Source organism: Neomonachus schauinslandi, chromosome 11, assembly GCF_002201575.2.
Source record: "Neomonachus schauinslandi chromosome 11, ASM220157v2, whole genome shotgun sequence".
Classification (NCBI taxonomy): Eukaryota; Metazoa; Chordata; class Mammalia; order Carnivora; family Phocidae; genus Neomonachus; species Neomonachus schauinslandi.
The window spans coordinates 66,085,701-66,106,787 of NC_058413.1; the positions used below are offsets into that span (position 1 = coordinate 66,085,701).

The 21,087-nt window shown below is 40.2% G+C and overlaps 1 pseudogene; it reads right to left on the bottom strand.

Annotated features, from left to right (window-relative positions):
* Nucleotides 1–20,619: 20,619 nt before the first annotated feature.
* LOC123326374 lies at nt 20,620–20,802 on the bottom strand (annotated as a pseudogene).
* Between the last annotated feature and the right edge of the window lie 285 nt (nt 20,803–21,087).

Genomic DNA, 21,087 nt, shown 5'->3' on the forward strand with positions numbered 1-21,087 from the left:
ATGTTTTTATGCTTTTATTGATGAAAGACAGAAGGCCTAGAAGTAGAAGTGTCAATTTAAAATATGTCCACATTTAAAATTTTAATAAATAGTGGCCAATTCCTTTTCTCAAAGTTATAGCAATTTACATTCTCATCACGGTATACAAAAATGTCCCTCTTTCCACACTTAAAAACACTGATGCTATCAGTCTCATTAGTTTTGTTAATCAGTTGGGAAACAATACTTCATTATAATTATAATTTTTACTTTTCTGACCATTAATAAGGGTGAGAATCTTTTCATATTTTTATCGTCTGGTTATAATTTCTACAAAGTGACTATTTGTTTCATTGATCCATATTTCAACTGAATAATCCTTTTCTTAATAATTTATAGACATTCTTGGGGCACCTTGGTTGCTCAGTCAGTTAAATGTCTGACTCTTTTGATTTTGACTCGGGTTAAGATCTCAGGGCCGTGAGATCGAGCCCTGTGTTGGCCCATGCACTGGGTGTGGAACCTGCTTAAGATTTTCTCTCTGCCCCTCCCCCACCTCTCTCTCTCAAAAAAAGTTCTAGACATTCTTTTTATTGCCTGCTTATTAATCTCTTTTCTGCTACCTGGTAATTCTGATAGCTAATATTTATTAAGTGCTTAAGTTGCCAGATACTAGACTAAGTGCTTTAAAATATTATCTCATTCAATCTTTATAAAAACCCCATGTTATTACCATACTCACTAGAGTGGCTAAAATAAAAAACACTGACAATATCAAGTGTTGGAGAAGAAATGGAACAACTGGAACTCACGCATTGCTGGTGGGACTATAAAATGTACAACCACTCTGGAAAACAGTTTGACAGTTATAAAGTGAACCATACTCTTATCATATGACCCAGCAACTCCACTCTGTATTTGCCCATGATATATAAAAACATACGTCTATAAAAAATGTATTTACTTGAAAGTTCATAGCAGATTTATTTATAATAACCAAATAGCCCCAAATTGGAAAGAACCAATATGGTTTTGATTGTGGTTTTATCAAATTCTCCTTCTATTTCTAAGAGTTTTTGTCATATGCAGTTCACTCCTATTTTGGTTGGTACATCAGCCTTTGTGGAAGTTATATTTTCTTTTTATCATTCCAAATACCCTTTTCTGTCTTATTGAAACTTTTGCTCTAAATTCTACTTAATTTGATATTAGTTTTATCTTCTTGCTATAGTTTGGTTTCATATGTCTTGTACACTTTTTGATGTTCCTCTGACAGGGCTAGCAGGAAGCTGGTATTCACTGACACACCACTGTCAGCTTTTTATAACACAAGTCTCTTCTGACTGGTTAGCTCCCATGCCGTTATTAGTTAACTATTTTAAAAATCATTTTCGGGGCATTTTTATTTTATTTTGATTTTTATCCCAATTGGTGACCCTTTGTCATTTGATGGGATAACTTAATTTATTACATTTATTATTATTATTGATATGCTTATTTTTATTCCTTCCATCATATTTTACACATCTATTTATTACCTTTTATTGTAAATTATTTGTTTTCTTCTTTTTGCTAGTTTGATCAAGTTTTTAAAATTTCTTCTTTCTTCTGTTATTTAGTAGGAGGGCTACACTGTTTTTTGCTGATAATGGAGTCATATTAAACCTATATTTCTCTTGGGACACCTGGGTGGCTCAGTCAGTTAAGCATCTGCCTTTGGCTCAGGTCATGATCCCAGAGTTCTGGGATCGAGTCCCACGTCGGGCTCCTTGCTCAGTGAGGAGCCTACTTCTCCCTCTGCCTGCCACTTCCCCTGCTTGTGCTCTCTCTCTCTGACAAATAAATAAGTAAAATCTTAAAAAAAAAACCCTTTATTTCTTTATTGATATGAAAATATATTACAGTCCCAACCAAAAGTAGATGTTTCTATGCATTAGCTTCTTTACTCTCACTCTCCTTACCCTAACTAAAATGAAACCTAGACTATGATTTTTATTTCCTCATTTCATGAGCTCTCTATCCTACAAGAGTTCAATTTTCTCAAAATAAATGACAATTTGTTAGGTTACAAGTAGGTTTTTCCTTAGAGATGCCTCTTTTTTTGTCAAGGATCCTTCTGTCAGTTCTCAGAGTTTACCATAACCTACTTCGGATTAACTATACATTTTTAATAAATGAACTTTGTATTGCCATTCTTAACAACTGATACAAACAACTGACTTGCCACAGTAGGTAACGAGTGTCTGGACAGGTGAGGAGAGCAAGTATTACCTATAGACATTAAGGAAAGTTCTGTGGAGAAGTTGAGGTTTGAGTTGAGATGGATGAGACCTCAATAAACAGAAATAGGTAGAATATTCCAGTTAGAAATAAAAGCATGAGCAGAGCAATCAAGTGCAAACACTGAAGAGTGTGTAGAAGATAGAAAGGAGGCTATTAGAGTTGACTGAAGAGTGATGAGAAATAACGTTAGAAAATATTCTGGGACCAGGTCTTAAATGGTCAGAATGCCAAGTTGAGTGGTCTGAGGTTTATTTGTTCCGTGGGGGGCAAGCCTGGGAAGGTCTGCGGCAGTGGAGTGAGAAGAGGATAAGCATGGGAACCATTTCTCTGACCCAAGAGAAATACAGTGATGTCCCGTACGTGGCAGTGGCAGTGGGATTGAAATCTATGTTATACCCTGTACCATGTTAGCCAAATAGTGTTCAGCATAGGGTTTGGAGGAGTTTCAACTTCTCCATGCTGGCATGGAAGATTGGAGTAATAAACGTGGTGGTAAAGACTACCTCTGGGCAGGAACTTGCAACTCCATGATAGGTTGGAAACCAGAGAATGAATTGTTTTTATAAAACCTCTGTCTGCTCGACCCATTGCACATCAAATCAGATGAGTTAGGAACAATAATTTCCTATTGTAATATGCTTATTTGCTCTTCCATAAATTCTTTCAAAGCTCAGATGTAGAATTTGGCAAGCCTGAATACCTACATTAGGGTTCAAAATCCTTATTATTTTCATTGTTTATGCATAACAACTTCAGGTTTTCAGGATTGCAGCATGAAAAGTGTAGTTGCATAAAACTGAAACCCAATCACCTTTATATCAGAGCTTCTACCTATTTAATCAAGTTTATCCCTTAATGCTTGCAGCCTCTGATAAAAGGAGTGATGTATTGTTACTTTACATCCATCCATTCATTCATTATTTATTGAATACCTTCTTTGTGCAAGGTACAACACAAGCCTTTGTATACAGTATGTCATTTAATACTCAGAATAACCCTTTGGGTTGGCTGGTATTATCTCCATTTTATAGATGAGAAATCTGAGGCTCGGAAATAAGACATCTGTTAGCAGAGTCTCTCTCTCTTTCTCTCTCCCTCCCCCGCACTACCAAGAAACTGAGCCTACATCTACAGGACCTGGCCTGTGGAAGTTATTTTTGGACAGAACCTTGCTTCCCTTGTCATTATTGATTGGAAACACCTAGAACATGTGATCCAAGCTGAACCAATCAGGTTCTTTCTCCTAGAAATTTGAAATTGGAAGACTGCGAGTCCCTGCTTGTGGCTGGAACACATTGACTAGACAGCCTTGGGGAGGCAGATTGCAATAATATGGTGAAAAAAGGATAGGAGGCAGAGAAAATGAGGATAAAGCTGCTGCAAAGAAAGAAGCAGAGATGAGGAACAGAGTCATGATAGCCTTCTTCCATCCCTTCTTGAGCTCTAGCTGTATTCCTACTCTTGATTTCCAGAAGATACCCCTATCCTTATGACAATACCCCTTATCAGCATAAACTAGCTCGTTTGTCTCTGTTCCTTGTAATTATGGAGTCTTAATTAATAAAGCAAGTCTATGACAGAATTTGAACCCAGGAATAATTCCAGGCCATGTTTATAGCCACTACACTATATTGCCTCTCTAGGCAAAGAATTGCTTAACTCTTGGACAATGTATTAATTTTGGGTGAAGATATGAGGATCATGCTAGTGACTTTTTACCATTAATTTATTTCAATGGCAAAGGAAGGATTTCACCAATTTATATACTCACTCATATACAGACTTAAAGAAACAAAACAACTGAACAAGTTTTGGTGGTGAGCTCACTGGCTTATCAGGAATTTTGATGCATCAACTGCCCTACTGTCATCATCATCATCATCATCACCATCATGTTCAGCAAGTTAGGCTATATGGGACCATATGCCCTGGAAAATCTCCAAATCATTGCAAATTACTTGGCTCTAGATCACTAATGTGCAGGGACTTCAGGGACTATGGCAGACACTATGGCAGATTCACTAAACCTGTTTCTTCTTCCTCCTGGACAGTTTTATTACATTTCCCAGGCACCCTTGAAGTTAGTATGTCCATAAGACCAGGTTCTAGGCAATGGAATATGAACAGAAATGATCTGAGCAACTTGCAGGCTTGGTCCATGAAATCACCTAATGGCCATCTTCTGTGCTCCTTCTCCCAAGCCAAGGATCTTAGAACCCACATAATGAGAATGAAGGAACTCTAAGATGAAAGGAGCATGGGTTCCTTAATTATTACTTGGAACAGAACCAACCACTAAGTAGGAAAATCCATTTGAACTTTAAATGAGCAAGAAGCATATTTCTATTTTGTTAAGCTACTAATATTTTGGAGTTTATGTGTTATAGCCACTAGCATTAACTAAAAAGGGATTATCTCTTTGGTTGAGAACATATCCCAAGACAGGAGGACCTCATTAATGAATAGATCTTATAAAATGGGAAAGTTCCTTACTACTAACAGGTCATGCTTAGAATTTTTCCTTTTAAAACTTGACTACATACCAGGTCTGCTATGGAAATAGGATGACTCTGGTTGATTAGCATCCTGGGCATTTGAGTGATGAAAAAGTCCAGTGTTTCCAGCCCTTAATTGATTAAGCACATTTCCAGCAAGAAAAAATTAACCCTCAATTTTAGCAGTCACTGTGGCCATAGGAGAAAATTCCCCCATGCCAAGACCCCTACTAGTTGTTTTTGCAAGGACGAGTTTTCTTCAAAGACTTTGATTCACAGTTTAGGCCATAAATAGTTAAGCAGAGATAGCTAAATATGATAAGTGCCAAACAAATCCTCTAATGGGAGGAGTGGAACAATTCTGTGGCTAATCTTTTTAACCACAGAGATCAACACTCCAGACAGTTTGGGCCACACAGTGGGTTATTGTTGTTGTTATTATAGCTACTAACTTATTTTTTACACATTGCAGGCCAATGAGCTCAAGTCAAGTAGGCTGTCATTCTAGCAAGAAATGCCTCTTTCTTCTCTCTGCCCACCATCTCCTTAACCTGGAGTCAGAGTGCACTTGACTGGTTGTCTGCACAGTGCCAGTTCACAGAGAATGCACAGCTCTCTGCTTTACTCTCTCCTGATATCCTTGGTCTGGGTGGGCAACCTCAAACAAAATTGGGGAGAAACAATGGGTTTCATACTTGGGAATACAGCATCTCAGGTGATATTTGATGGCCAAGACTGAAGTAGACCTAGAATGAGTCTAGTCAATTTGCTAGGGGAGCAAGCAGAGATCTGGGGTGAAAACCCTAGAGAATAGTTCAGGGGTCACTGTTCCAATGTAGCTGGTTATACCTCACTATTCTCATCCAGGAAGGTCTGTATGCAGAGGGCTGGGTCCCCGGCACTTAGCCACAGAAGGGTGTGGATGCAGGGAGATGGAGAGGAAGCCAGGAACTGAGACACAGCTCCTTGCTTCCCCAGACTCCTGTGCACACCCCTGTTCCAGCTTTTCTCTTAAGCTGCTATGATTATTGCTGTTTCCCTCTGGAGATTGTCACCTCCATGAGGACATGGTCCATAGCTCTCATGAAAGTCAATTTTAAAAAGATGTCCATTGCTGGTGCAAAACAACTCAATGGAGGAAGAAGGTTAATTTCTTCAATGAATTGTTCAGGAACAACTTGTTATCCCAAGGCAAAAAAAAAAAAAAAGAAACTTGACCTAAACCTTCACATCATATATAACCATTCAAAAATAGATCATAGATTTAAATGTAAAATATAAAACTATAAAACTTTCACAAAAAAAAATAGAACAACTTCAAGACCTGGAATTAGGTGACAAGTTATAAGACATGATACCAAAAGCATAATCCATGAAAGAAAATGCTACTAAATTGGACTTCATCAAAATTAAAAACTTCATTCTGCGAAAGAACTTCCCAACAGAAGACCAAAAGGCTAAAGACTGGAAAAGAATATTGCAAAACACTTATCTGACAGAGGTCTTACATTTGCAAGATATTAAAAAAAAAAAACCTTAAAACTCAACAATAAAAAAAATAAACAACCCTCAAACAATCCAATTATACAGTGGGAAAAGAAATAAACAGGTATTTCATTACAGGGGGGATACAGATGGCAAAAGAAGCACATGAAGACATTTTCAACATCATTAGCCATTGATGAAATGCAAATTAAACCACTAGGAGATATTACAACAAACCTACAAGAACAGCTAAAATAAAAAGTGGTGGATGCAGAGAAACTGGATCTCTCATACATTGATGGGAATGTAAAATGGTACAGCCACTCTGGAAAATAGTCCTGCAGTTTTTCACAAAATTAAACCTGTACTTGTCATACAACCTAGTGATCATACTCTTGGGCATTTTATCCTAGAGAAAGAGAAACTTACACTCACACAAAAGCCTGTACACAAATGTTCATAGCAGCTTTATTCATAATAGCAAAAAACTGAAAACAACCCAAATGTCTTTCAAGGACTGAATGGTTGAACAACTTCTGGGACATTCATACCACGCAGTACTACTCAGCAATAAAAAAGAACAACTCCTGATACACGGGCAACTTGGGCAGACTTCAAGAGGGATACAGGAGCCATGGGTCTCTGCAGTGAGGGATTGAGTAATGTGGCCTTCCTGAGAGAGTGATGTTTAAGTTGAGACTTTCCTTTGCACCCCAAAGTGCCTAACAAAGTGCTTAGCTTCTCTGATGAATGAATGAATGAGGGTCCAGGCAAGCGGACCAAGGTAACTTCAAGACAAGTACCAGGAGTGACATGTTACTGAGAGAGCCACTGCCATGGCATCTTGTGTTTCCCCAAACCAGGGGGAATTGATGGCAGTGCTTGGAGCTACATGCAAACAAGGGTTCAAGCGTTATGGGATTCACCTGTAAAAGTCAGGCCTGAATGAACAGTGGGGCTGGGAGCCAGGCAAAGAATGCAGGATTACCATCTTTCATACTATGTTTAGCACTTTCTGATAATACACTATTATTTCTAACAGCCTGTTCCAAATACTTGCTAATATTGACATAGATATTCAAATTCTTGTTCATAAATTGTTTGGTGTTGTTATACACACACACACACACACACGGAGAGTTCCCATCTAGCTAACAAGAGAAGATCTATTTTCTCTTCAGCTAGATGGGAACTCTTATGTGGGCAGAGGTGGTTTTTGCTTTGCTTTGTTTTGTTTATGTTTCTTTACAGGGCTTCTGTCAGTATTTACTTTGTAAAAACCGGCACATGCATTTAAGCAGGACTACCCTTCAGGAGATTATTTTGCTTTCCCTGCTCTGCGCCAGTCCTTTTACAAATGAGGAACCCAAGGCCCAGAACCAAAAGTGTCTTTATTGTTCACTATCTTACGTGGTTTCACGTGTACATTGTTTTCAAATCATGAATTATGAAGGTGCTCATATCAGAGAATATTAGACCTGGAAGGCATTCTCAAGGCCAAAATCATACAAGTAATCGGTGAAAGAGCCAGGAAAGGAGCTGTCTCTCAATGCCCAGTCTGATGCTTCCTTTGTAACCCGAGGCTCTTTCTGTGGGTGCCCCACATCGCGTTGACTGATTGATTGTGGATTTCTTTATGATGGGTGACAATGGTTTCAGGTGAGGTAAACTTCCTTCTCCAAATGGGAAATGTGTAACGCAGTGCCCCAATGCCACTTGTTGACTTCTTGAGTTCACGTTGTTTTTACTACTAATGGAAATTTTCAGAGGGATATTTGCAGGTTTGATGGTCCTGTGCTATCCCTGCTTTTGAAACCCAGGCAGATTTCAGCGGCAATCATTCCTGGTATTACTGGCTTCTGGGATTCGGGCCTGGCACATTCTGAAATCCATGTGTGGGTACAGCCTCACATCAGGTGGTATTTAGGGCTCCCTTGCCATGGGAACGAAGATGAAAGACTCCTTAGAGTTACCAATGTGCCTTACTCCACAAGTCCCATCATGACCTTTTCCCCAGAGGTTTGTTTTGCAGGTTTTAATGGTTAAAGCAAAGAGAGGCTAAGTACTTACAGCCTTTAGAATGTGCCAGACTTTCACTGGTGCAAAGCCGCTTTTATGCAAATTTGTTTTCCATTTGCCTGGAGCTTAAAGCTCTTCCTTCCTGGACCAGGGCCCTTAGAGTGAAAGACTGGTTCAATTAAATGAAAAGCTAAACAAGAGAAGGGTGATGGGGTGTGTGTTCATGCCTGTGCGTGCGTGTGCCTGTGTTACATAAGCAGAATGAAATCACTGAGGAAAAAGAGCAACTCTGTATGGGCTAATGCCTATAAACAGTTCCTCTTATCAAATTAATCAGGTGTGAACAGTTTAATTAGACAAGTTAATTAAGATAGATACGATCCCAAATTGAAGTTATGTTTAGGTCTCAAATGAGTGTGGTGGTTTTTTTTACATTGGTGTCAGAGATAAATGATTCAAGTTGCAGTAGCAATTCATCTTCTCTCCTTTCTTCCCCTATCCTCCAGAAAAGACCTTGCTTGCTGGATCAGCTTTTTGGGGGAGGGAGCAAGGAGGAAGAATTGGGGTTGTGACAAACAGGCAAGAGAAAGAAACCAAAAAAGATCAAGCTGTTCTACAGAACACTGGATTAAGATGGTGAGAGGAAGAGTGATGTTCAAACTTAAAGGCACTGAATTGGGGGAGATTTTGGAGAGCATGCAGTGGGAGAGGAGAAATACTTGGAGCAGACACTATGCACAAGCAATGATACGAGAACATGAGATAGGAAAAGAGGATATCAAATATTTTTATTTCTCATTATTTTGCATTTTAGTGCTGTCTGAGAAACTTTAATGAAAAATTAAACTTCTCTTCAGTTGTGTGGGAAGCAGGGCCAAATTTCTTTCAACATGAAACCATGCAAAGATGGAGTCACCAGGCTGTTAAAACCTACATGGGTTACACACTAAATGTTAAAAGAGCAGGCATTTTTTCAACATTAGCTGTCATGTATACACCGATGTGCTTTCCTGTACACACACAGTATTCAGCCTGATCAACTAGCTAATAAATGCTTTCTGACATTCCAGGGGAACTGACAAGTGAGAGAGTATGCTGGAGCAAGACCATGCTCTCTACTAAAAGAAAAAAATCAAAATACCACCTCTACACCGTATCTCCGCAACAGCAGACAGCATTCTCAAACAATATCAAGGGCATAGACAGAATACTGATGACAAAGGGCTGGACCTAGAGAACCCCAGAGAGAGAAAAACATGGGGATCATGAATGTGAACCATAACTATTTCATACTCGATTGCAACACTGTATTTACATAAAATTACTACAATACATCCAGTTCTAAAGAGTCTCTATTATTCCACCTATTTATTAGTTATACCTCTAGAAAGTTGTACAACAGTGATCTTAATCTTTGGTAAGCTCAGGAACATATCTGAGATTCAAATAAAAGCTATAGGCCCATCCTAGAAAAATGCACATACCTGACAAATACATATCACTTGCTGCTTTATGGGTTCATGGATCCTCCTGGAGGCTGGCTTAAAAACTCCTACATTTTTCTAGAACTTAAGCTGGCAAAGCAATGGGACTCTTCTTTCCTTAACATAATGCTGTCCTATACAAAACAGGAGAAAGTTCTCTGGCAGAAATACTGCTCACCCAGTTCTCACAAATGTTAACTAAAATAGGAACCAGTTTTTCAGTGGTGTGACATATTGAGTCAAAGAAAGACTCATTATCACTCTTAAGTAATTGAAAAAGGAAAACATACTGTCCTTCCCTACCCCACACACGAAGAGGAAGCTGGCCCAAAATCATGAAATAACATTTGTGCATCTTTGGGGTTGCAACTAATTATTTCACTGAAGCTTTCAAATGCATATTTCTTTGTTCCATAGCCTTTAGGACCATTTAAGCAAATTCTAAGGTTATTGATCTAACTACAAATCAGCAGGATTAGATTTTGCCAACTGAATTTAAAGATTTTATTTATTTATTTGAGACAGAGAGAATGAGAGAGAGAGCACATGAGAGGGGGGAGGGTCAGAGGCAGAAGCAGGCTCCCCGCCGAGCAGGGAGCCCGATGCGGGACTCGATCCCGGGACTCCAGGATCATGACCTGAGCCGAAGGCAGTCGCTTAACCAACTGAGCCACCCAGGCGCCCTTGCCAACTGAATTTAAACACAGAAGTTTTTTTAATGGAAAAATTTTGCCTTCATAAGGTTGCAATTTTCAGTCCTCCATTTAGAATATACCTATTGGGTTCAATCATGGAGTCATAACTATAATTTGATGTGTATCTATTGGCTTGGCCACCAGAAAATGTTTGTTATAGCGTTTGAAGGAAAGCAGATTTTGCCACCCCCAAATTGGCCTCTTTGACATATTATTTTACATTGGTTATTTTGAGAAACAAACACAGGTGAAGCTCTGAAAACTGAGAAGTTACCCATCCTTTCATAAGAGACGTTTGCATTTATAAGGGAAATCCTCATTTGTAAGGATGTCTTCCTTGCCTTACTTAAAGAGGAGGATGACCAAATCTCTAGAAACTTGTATGAGAGAAGACAGGAACTTAAATCTGCATAACGATCCTACTGTTGTTTACCATGCCTTTCCTGGTAACCTCCCATAACTGGCTCCCCACCCCCAAATCTTATGTCTTTAGCTGAAGATGGTATTTAAAGTGATGGCTTTGGACATTTCAGAGAGTTACTCCAGTTTCCTGGGTCTCTCCCGTGTATACAAGGAGTATACATGTTATTAAACTTCTGCTTGTTTTTCTCCTGTTAATCTGTCTTACGTTAATTCAGTTATTAGATCAGCCAAAGAACCTAGAAGGAAAGAAGGGAAAACCTTTCCACCCTTACAGATTTACATGGGATACTATATATAAAGTTTTTAGCAAGGCTTTGCTATGCAGAAGGGCTTGAAATAGAGCCATGTTAGCAAGCTCTTCTAAGGCAGTGGGGCCCTTTATTGCTGCTGCTCTGTAGGTGTGGCTACCACAGCAGAGGATTTTTGGTGACCTAGCTGCCTAATACAGCCACTGAACCATGGCTGACACAAATAAATCCTTAAATGCCAATGCCTGGTTTATTCACACCTCTTGGTGTCTGGTCATAGTAGGAAATACACAAAATGGCAGCAGGGCCCTATAGCTCCTCATGCCTAGTCAAGAGAACAGGTTTATATAGCTGAAGGGAATACTATTTCTCTACTCACACACAATACTTCTGACACCAAATGTGTGGGTTTTTCCCATGCCTGCAGCCAATTCTCCAACTCTATGGACACTGACAGTGGGTGTCCAGTGATTCCATTTAATTTTGACACTACCTACCAGGAGTTAGTGCAGACCCCACAGATTAAGGGCTCAGTCTCACAGGACTGCCCCCCCCCACTTCACATGCCAATCACAAGGCTAGGATTCCCGTACTGCTGACCAACTGGCCATAAATTGGGGGTTCCCACAACGCCTGCCTCAGTTTCAATAATTTCCTAGAATGACCTCACAGAATTCAGGGAAACTGTTTACTTACTATCACCAGTTTATTATAAAAGATACAATTTAGGAACTGCCCTAATGAAAGAGATGCATAGGGCAAAGTATGTGGAAAGAGTTACAGAGCTTTCAATGCCCTCTCTGGGTGGGCTACCCTCCCGCACTTCTGTGTGTTCACCACAAACTCTCCAAACCTCTTCATTCAGAGTTTTTCTGGAATTTCCATACATAGGCAGGGATGACTAAGTCATTGGCCATTGGTGAGGCCAGGGGAGGGGGTGAGGGGTGAGGGCTGAAAGTTCCTCTGGCAACCCATCCCATCCTCCAGTCATCTCATTAGCATAAACTCATCCTCCAGAGTCATCTCATTAGCATCAACTCAGGTAAGGTTGAAAGGGGCTTAACAAGGAACAACAAAAGATGCTCTTCTTACCGCCGTCACTTTTCAAGGTTTTGATGAGCTCTATACTTAGAACCAGAGAAGACCAAATACATATTTCTCATTATAGCACAATGTCACAATACTCCCTTAAGATCACCTATTGTGTGTTTTTACATGACTAATTCCACATTCAGTTCCCTCCAAGCAGGAAATAGATTGTGCAAAGTCTGTGTGGTCACTGTGTCATCTTCCCCTGTTGCCCCTTTCCTTTTCCTTTCAGGGGACTCAGCGGAGGGGAGTTGGGAAGTACGTAGGCATCCGGGAAGTCTCATGCTTGAGTATGCCATCTCTGAAGGCCCCCAGGCTTAGGCACTTATTCCCAATGCTAAGTGCTGACTCTCATATGTTCTCTGGTCCAGCAGGTAAGTTAGTTATAGTTATCATCCTCATCCTCATCCTCATCACCATGAAGCCATAGAATGTATCTTTCTTTTCAAAATCCTTTAGCATGTTGTCCCCAACCTGCTTTTCCAGCCCTATCTTCTAGTGCTACTGTCCTCACACTTTAGAGTTCAGCTAAATGAAATATCTGTTGTTAAAAAGAAAACCAAAGGCCCAAAATGGTGTTACTTGGATCAGGCCAAGTCACCAAATCAGGGCTTAATAGCTAACCTAATGGCAGTTTCAACCTCCCCCAGAAATGGAAGTCTTAACCTACTAATCAAGAATTTTCTGATAAGCACCAGTGAGGTAATCTGTCACAAAGGAAGATGAGGTAATCTGCCTGGTAAGACTCCCTGACCTTCCCCCCTCTGGGAAGGTGATCTAGCCTGGAACAATGCTTTCTTTTCTCTTGCTTATAACTTTCTTACCCCATCCGCCCTCCTATAAAAACCTTCTGTTTTGTACAGCTCCTGGGAGCACCCCTCTGTTGCTAGATGGGAGGCTGCCTGATTGATGAATCATTTAAGAAAGCCAATTATATCTTCAAATTTATTCAGTTGAATTTTGTTTTTCATACTATCATCTCAAATCCAGGCTTGACTTCTCTCCTGAACTGTACATCCAACTGCCTACTTTAATAATACCACCTGGATGGGGAACTGGTGATCTCAAACTCATCATGTCCAAAGTAAACTCCTGATTTTTCTTTAGTTTTCTGTGAGGCTCAGCTTATATTCTGGAAGAATGAAGCATCTGTCATGTTTTACTCCTTTCCTGTTCAACCTTAGGATTGCTGTGGGTTTGTTCAAGATGAGTTTCCTCCACTTGGAGCAATGTGTACTGGTCTCTGCTGTGTATCACTTATCTGGAATGTACTTCCTTCATTGCCTGGCCAAATCTGGCTTGTTGAAATATCTTGATGTAATATCATTCACTCATTCCTTAAATACTTATTTCGGTGCCTACTCTGCTCCAAGGACTGTGAGAAGCTGGACTGTTTCTGTGAGCTAGACAAGCAAAGTCCTGGTCCTCATAAACTGTATACACTAGAGTAGGGAGATTTTTCCTGTAAAAAGTAGAGGTAAATAAAATCATTCCAGACCATGAAAAGCAGTAAGAAGAAATGGTCAGTACAATGCATCCAGGTGTTTCTGGAGATAAAACTGTTGCTGGGTAAACTGAGGAGACCTCAGGCCCTGGACCCTTGACCACCTCATCCCAAAGAAGCTGCAGAAGGTTCAAGGTCTCTTCTAGAGAAGGAATTCAAGGACAGACAGATGAGTGACACAAGTGGGAAAGTTTATTAAAGTGAAAACTATACTCTTGAGATGTGAGAAAGAGAGAGGGGTTGGGGGTGTGCACAGAGAGAGCTGCCTGCCCTGGGGGCTTGGGTTTCCATCTTTCATTGACAGCTGTTAACTAGGGGGTGGAATATCATTACTTGGGGTGGAGATTTCTTGGAAGCAGGGTTTTGTGCTTTTTCTTCCTTATTTGTTCAGGGGTTTCCTGTCTTGGCATCCGCCATCTTGGGCCTGCCTGGTTTGATCCCACTTTTTGTGGAGTGCTGCCAGGGCAGGCCTCTGACTTCCCCAAGAGCTGGCCATGACTTCCTCTTTGCTGGCCTCCAGGCATCCTGTTAGAACTTAACCAACTGCCTCCTCTAACAAAACCACTATTCTCTTCTCTGAGTAAGGTCCATCTTCCATCTCGGGGCCATACTTCGTCAAATTTAACAAACTTCCTATGCCCCTCTCCAACTGTACGATTGAATATCTCTTATTTTTATTTTATTTTTTTATTTTGAGGAGTCTAAGTGAGTATAGTAAGAGAACACTTATGTAAAGTATCTTCACTATTTGTGATTTGCCACAGATTAGGGAAACCAGAGGTTTAGGTACCTCTGTTTCCATTTAAATGAGACCACTTAATAATCCTTTTTGGGTTCTAGTGCAAACTCTTGCCCATCTCTATCCTCTAGCATATTGTTTAATTATTTGTTGAGTTTGTTGTGTCCATTTCTCAGATATTAAATTGTTGTGTCAGGCTGTATCCCTTCCCTTCCTCCTGAAAAAACACCCCTTGTGTAAGTCTTTTTCTTCATTGTGTCTTTCTTCACTGTAAGTGCATTTGGCTTGTCCTAGGGCCTTGAGGCTAGTGTCTGCTTTTACCACGTCCTCCCTGAAAGTATATAGGCCAGCGTGGGCTCTTCCACCATACACATTGCTGTCATTGTCTGTGTGCAATTTGGAAGTGTATTTTCTATCTAGAAATGTTGATTCCCCCAAGATAAAGTTATATGAGTGTAAGTCACTCCATTAGGAGTATCTCAGTCTGAGTGTGCCAAAGAACTTCCTATAGTTACCCTTAGCAAATGCCAGGGATTTCATAGGTGAGTATATGATCCCACCATGTTATTCCTGGCCTCATGTTACTCTTGATTTCCTACTAAGAACTACCATGGTTGAATTCTGCCAGCCTATTTCTTCCATAGCACCTGGTACTTCTCCTTCATAGCACTTTGGCAACTTGAAATCATTGAATTTGTTACTGTATGGGTAATAATTTGTTTAATTACTGTATTATTAATTACTGTCACCACTGGTAGACTCTAATCCCGGTGAGGATAGAGACTGTGTTTTTCTCATTCATAACTGCTTCTCCAGGGTCAAGCAAAGTGCCTGAGGCAAAGTTAATGCCCAACAAATATAGGATGAATGTCTCCAGATAGTGAAGAGAGCTGGTGGCATTGGCCATCTCAAGAGTACATTGTCATTCTGTAGATCACTTCTGTAAACTCCACAGTGATCTTTCATTAATAAAAGTCTTTCTAGGAGTACCTTGGTGGCTCAGTCGGTTAAGCATCTGCCTTCAGCCCAGGTCATGATCCTGGGGTCCTGGGATCGAGCCCCACATCGGGCTCCCTGCTCAGCAGGGAGTCTGCTTGTCCCTCTGCCTCTGCCCCTCCCCCCCCCCGTTTGTGCTCTTTCTCTCACTCTCAAATAAATAAATTAAAAATTTAATAAATAAATAAATAAAATTCTTTCTAAAATCCAGTTCCTTGGAAGACTAGGCACACACATAGGTTTCTAACAAGGAAGGTTTATAGGTCTCTGTCTAGATACCACAATTTTGTCCCTGTCAGGTTTTTGGCTACTTCACTCAAATTCTCTTTTGAAAAGAAGGCTGTTCCTGTCTTTTCCTCATGTATTTACAAGAGTGCCCATCATCTGCTGTAATTAGTTCCAAGCTTTGGGGATTTTTTTTGGAATCCCTCCAAACTAGCAGAACACAAAGAACAAATTTATACTCCTCTGCCTTGGGCAAAACTGTGAAGTGGAAAAACTTCACTGTTGATGCTGCCTCCTGACCCCACCCTGTAAGCCACCTCTCTTTTCTGGGCTCTCTCCTCACTTGGGTCTTCTTCTCTACAGTCACCCCCACTCTGAACCCCACCTCCTTCCTCTCTCTTCATCCTCTATTTTAAGGTTTCATCTAGAGCTCACTACTCCAGAGGGCGCTGTACCTGCTAAACTGTCATGGTCACTAAGCACTGAGTTGTTGCCCATCCTGGGTGATGAGTTTGCACTTCAGCAAGGCCTCAGATGGACACAGTTTTACCTAAGTAACTGACTCTCCTGATGGGAGTGTGGAAGTTCCAGCATGGAGAAGGAGAGACATAGGGACAGTGGGAGCCCTGCAGGAGTTAGGAGGGAAGAGGGGCTGCATCAGCAGGGCCATTAGAGCCTGACAGACCAGCAGAGGTGAGACCCTAGCATATTTGAAACATGGAACAGATAACTTTTCAATACCCTCTTCTATAGGAAAAATTATTTGTAGTAATTAGCTTAAATTGGCCCATTTTTATTCCTTATTCTTTAATAAACATTTTATCCACATGGAAGTTAATTCTGATAACTCCCTATAGTTTCCTAATAGTTCACAGTCATGTGAGCACACTTCGCGTGCAGGTGAGGTTTCCAGTCTTATGGAAGTACATACTCCCTTATTGAAACAATGGATTCAGACTACGCAATGAGAGCCCAGTGCTTGAAACATGAAGAAAGAGAATTTGAGTCACTTCACTTCTGTCACCCTGAGTGATCATTTGGAATGTTTATCTGCCTAAAATGTAAAAGGGGGAAACAAAGCAGCTAGAGTGATCATTTGAAAATTATGCTCCACTGAATGAGATCCAGGAGAAGCTCTTTAGTTGACAATGTATGTTGGAGGACACTGGTTTTCAGATATATCCTTAAACTCAACAGTAATCACGCAGCAATTTTTAGAAATTCTTAAATCAACAAAACATATGGGAGGGGGAGGAGTATTTTATCACTAACGATGTTTGGAATTTTCTATGCTTGACAACAATAAAAAGCAGACTAACGTTTATTCAGCTTTATTACAGTTTTAAATTCTCTACTGAGCTTGTTCCCCTTCTTGCTGGCCCCCAAGGCAGGTCACTCCCATTGTCTTCTTGGGTGTTCCCTGCAGATGGTGTCAGATCTACACTCTGCCATTTACTGTGAGATCTTGAGCAAATGTATATATGTTTTTAAAATTACTGTCTATCATTACTGAGTGCTTACAGTGTGCTGAGGCCACATGAAGGGCTTTGTACACACTGCCTCATTCAGTCCTCACAAAACCCCCATTAGGTGGATACTGTCATTCTTTCTAGCTTGCAGGTGAGGAAACTGGGACCCAGAAGTTAAACAACTTGCTAGATGCTCACTTAAGGAGTAAGTTACAGATCTGACATTTGAATTTAGGACTGGCTGGCTTCAAATCATAGGCATTTGATCTAACTTCTTGAAACATCCCTTCTGTGCTCTGTGGATGGGTGTAGAGGTGTCTCTTTCACACACACTTCTTTGGCTTCATTTCCACATCCTTCCCAGCTCCCAGTTCAGGATCTGGCAAGACTGCGGTATGGTGCCCTCACCTCCCCATCTCCACTTGCCCCTCTCCTAACTCACTCTTTAAGACTCAGCTCAGACATCATTCCCAGGAAACACTTCACCTCTTCCCTTGCCTGCACCCAAGCCTGGGTTAAGCAGTCCCCTGCATTGTGCTCCCATAGTGCCCTGCACAGAACTCTGGTCCAGCACCTACATGTCCAATGGAGATAGTCTGTCTATGTGTCTGTGTCCCCAGCTATCCTGCATGCCTCTGATGAGACTCAGTCTTCGTTTTTATGCCACCAGCACCCAGCACCATGCCTGGAATATAGAGGAAGCTCAAGAAATGTCTCAAAACAATTTAGGAACACCAAATCTCAGTTTTCCTGACCTGGCAGGGTGCCTAAAACCTCATTGCAGGCTTGGCTACTTCTACAATGTGCTGCTCCCCCCCCCTTCTGGAAGACTCATTACTTCTCAAGACAGGCAAACAGACAGAACCGAGAAAGTGCTTTGTGTTTTGATCTTCACCTTGTCTCTTCATAACCTACAGAGTTAGCCTCCTTGTACTACTGGCCATTCACCTGAAGGGGTTCCAGACTTGCCAACAAATGTATTTGACCAATCCATGGGTGATGTCATTTTCTATTTTAGTGAATGGAAAATCATAAGGATTGAGGGTTCTATCTCTTAAAAATCAACTGGCTACCCTCAAAATTTTAGTGCCAATCAATCAATAATCACTGAAGAAGCATATTAAAAGATTTATTAGTTTGGGTGGATGTGAAGATCATGGGAATAGTGTGTGTTGGTGAATGGCAGGGAAGGATTTCCTCCTCCTAACTCATAGAGCCCTGAATGGAGGCAGCCTTTACCTAAGGAAGTACCATAGAGTTCCCCCTGGGAAGGGTCCCCAAATTTCCATTTGCCAGGTTTCATTAGTCTGAGTTTTCATTAGTCTAGAGTGAGCCTGTGAACTTCAACAGCTGGGAGCACCTTGATTTGATATTTGTCCTTTTTTTTTTTTTTTAAATTCATCTGGGATGAATGTCAATATTCGAGATGTTTTCATCTTGGATGCCAAATTATGATGTGGCCAAACAAAGGCCTCTCCAAATGGCTTTTGTTGCTCAATATGTAAGCTAGGCCAAAATCAGGGCAGCAAGTGTTTGAAGGAGGCAAATTGGGGCCACCCAGGTCCTTCCTTATACCCCTCCAGGGAACCAGATGTTCAGGCAGATAATGTCTGGATGTGATCAGCTGACTTTCCCCAGCCCTGTTCCCCTTTTCTCGTCTCAATGCCATGTTTGCTTTGCTGTGTTTGCCATTAGAGCTCTGTGTATTGAGCAAACTTTCCAGCCTGTGTATGCCTGAGGATGTGTTTGCCCTGCTCTGTTTCATGCTGAAGGACTATTTACATTCTAGTCTTCAGCACTTTTGGGGAACTAGAAATGGTTATGAGCCCTGAGCCTCTGGGCTATAGAAGCCAGTGTTTTCTGTGGTCAAGGAAATGCAGCAATCTCTATGGTTGAGGGCCAGAATGAGAATATCTCAGAGTTCCTGGATTCACAATATTGTCTTATTCTAAAGGGCAGCAAGGAATCTTGAAAATTGGCATAAAATCATAAAGCACTTTTTTTCAAAATAACCATAATGAATGGGCCACACAAATCCAAAGGCCAAGAGCCAATCCGTGTTCATATAACTTGCTACCATGCAAGCTAGACTCCTAGCTGTGCTGCTTACTTGCTGTGATTCTTGGGAGAGTTCCTGAACCTCTCTGTGCTTCAGTTTTTCTGCCTCCAAAATGGAGTCAATAATACCCACTTTTGGGGTTGTGTGACTAGCAAATAAACCAGTAAAGATAAAGCATCTAGCAGAGCACCTAGTACTTAGTAAATACTTAATAAAGTAGTAATCATTGTTATATTGTTATTGGCTATTTTTTTCTAATTTGAAGTTCTTCCTTAGTACTAAATTTATGTTCCTTTTTCTTTCTGATATTCTTCTGCTACAGCAGTACTCTTTTGGCTATTGAGAATACAAAAGCTTCTTTACTGTAATATAAAAAGTTATCGATCTTACAATTTTGGCTATGCAGCAGCACTGTTAAACAAAAGTCTTCCTGTAGCATTATTGCTGGCAATCATTTTTATAGTGCCATAGATAATAAATGCAACCTCAGACACAATAGAAAGGTTAACAGTTTTAATATTCTGATTTCTTCCTTTTTGTTTCAAATAATTTGTGTTCTATCCAGAGGCCTCCGTTCCATTTAGATGCAACAATATTGACTCTGAAGTTTATAATTCAGAGAGGCGTATATAAAGTTATCTCACCTCTCTGAGCCTCAACTTCTTCATCGGTGAAATGGAGATAATATGAGTTTTTATCCATAAGGGTGTGGTTAAGGTCTTATAAGATAAAGCAGATGAAGTGCTTACCAATGGTCTAGCATATAGTATGCATTCAGTGAGTATTAGCTATAATCATTACTAATGAAACTTTTGCTTTGATCAATTGATCTAATTCACTTTTTCTTTTTCTCAGACTAAGACTAGTCCATTACTTTATAACTGTGCATGCATTTGACTAATGATGCATGAGAAAGGTTTCTGAACCTTTCTGGGACTCATTTATGTATTTACTTATTTTTTATTAGTAATAAGCTTAGGATATGTCATGTGAATCAGAGGAGCAGAGAGAGAAAGTCCTCAAAGTGGGAAGGATGAAGCTGAGGAGTAAGGAGAGTTTGGTGGTTTGTGATTCCAATTCCTTCCAGAAGCTGGGATACATGTCTCATGTCTGATCTTGGGATCAGTGCTAGCTGCCTAAGCTAGCTCAACTTACTTTCTGTTACTTGCAACTAAACAATTCTAACATGGTTAGGACCATTAAATGGTTAATAACTATGTAAAATGTGTTATTTAAGTTATTTTCTTCCTAATATTCATGTCAGCCCTGATGTCAAAAAAATTACATTAAAAAATCTAAAAATCAACACTCTTCATGAACATAGATAAAAACATTTCTAACAAAATATTTCCAAATAAAATGCAGCACTATATAAAAGGATAATACATTATGGCCAATTAAGACTTACCTCAAAAGTGCAAGGATAGTTCAGTATTCAAATGTCAGTCATTGTAATTAACTATATTAGGAAAATAAAGGAGGAAAACCATGGGTCCTTGAAATAGATGGCAAAAACAGCTGACAAAATTCAGCACCCATTTATTTTGAATTAGCAATAATTGCACCTTGGATAAACCTTATTGGTTACGATACTGCCACTGAGCAAAGCTAGCACCCATTTATTTTTAAAATCCTTAGCAAAATAGGAAGGAAAAGGAAATACCTCAGTCTGATAAGGGGCTATGAAAAAACCTACACTTAACCTAATCCTTAATGGTAAAATGCTGAATGCTTTTTCCCTACAATGAAAGACAGAATAAGGATGTCTGTTCTTACCACTTCTATTCTGCACTATTCAGAAGATTTTAGCCAGTGCCATAAGGCAAGAATAAGAAATACAATGCATAAAGATAGGAAAGAACAAAGTAAGACTGTCTTTATTCACAGACAACATG